The sequence below is a fragment of the Penaeus monodon genome, chromosome 11 (assembly GCF_015228065.2).
Source record: "Penaeus monodon isolate SGIC_2016 chromosome 11, NSTDA_Pmon_1, whole genome shotgun sequence".
Lineage (NCBI taxonomy): Eukaryota > Metazoa > Arthropoda > Malacostraca > Decapoda > Penaeidae > Penaeus > Penaeus monodon.
In genome coordinates, this window is record NC_051396.1 from 2,093,251 (window position 1) to 2,094,290 (window position 1,040).

The 1,040-nt window shown below is 29.6% G+C and overlaps 1 protein-coding gene across 2 annotated transcripts in view; it reads left to right on the forward strand.

Annotated features, from left to right (window-relative positions):
* Window positions 1-152, forward strand: part of LOC119578655 — a 12,721-nt gene extending 12,569 nt beyond the window's left edge. For both annotated transcript variants that reach the window (XM_037926217.1, XM_037926216.1), the window contains one exon: window positions 1-152. This exon is cut by the window's left edge and continues 1,123 nt beyond it. The gene's annotated coding sequence lies outside the window, so the exon portion shown is untranslated.
* Window positions 153-1,040: the final 888 nt, after the last annotated feature.

A 1,040-nucleotide genomic window follows, 5' to 3' on the forward strand; every position in this document is an offset into this window, starting at 1 on the left:
TTTTGCACGTTATATGTGCAAATTTACTCATTTCATTTCGCTTTTATGCGTGATTTTGCGTATACACACGCATAGAACTTATACTTTATTGTTTGTATGTGGGTATATTTGTTTGTGAATGAACAAATTGGTGATTAAAATAATACCTTAAATTGTATTTCTTAACCTTCTTACCGTATATCTCCCAAATGTACCATACGGTGCCCGCGAAGACACACATACAGAAATAAACATAGCATATATAGTGAAGATGTACAGCCAGAAAAATAAGTATGGTTACCCTCTGTACAAACTAATATGGAAAATCGACGAGGTTTTAACAGAAAGAAGCGCTCAGCTCCTCGTTGACCACAAGTAAAGGTATCGATATATATTTTCGGACTGCACAACACTAATTGTACTCTGAAGCTTATGAATGAAACTGCAAAACTTCTCTTTGATGCAGGATTCGGAACACCAACTCCCTATATAATGACTGTATATTTATTCACTTGTTTTAGTTTCTATTTTCATTTTTTTTCTGTCATTCATTTCATTGTACTGAAAGGTAATAATGATGCTATTTTCATTCATGTGGTTTCGAAATCCATTTTTCATCTTTCCGCTTTATTATTTCTCATATATTTTATTTATTTATTTATTTATTATTATTATTTATTATTTTTTTTTAACGATACAACCTGCACCTATTTTTACTCGAAAAGTATTTTCACAGTTTCCTGAAAATCACAAGATTGTATATAATATCTTATATTTTCAGTACAACCTAATAAAATATTTCACTGACTACCATTCATATGGAAATAAATATGTTAAATGCATATTTACGGAAATGCAGTATTTTTTCTTTCTTTCTTTTCCATTAGATATACAACCTTATGCAAAGTATTGCGTTAGACATAGATTTTTTGCAATGGCACACGTCAATTTTTTTATTGACAAGTGTGTTATTTGCTAGGATAGACATAATTACATTTTCAAATCATATATATATACATCTTAGCACAAAATCGTGAAGCAGGATAAGAAAAAAATAGTCA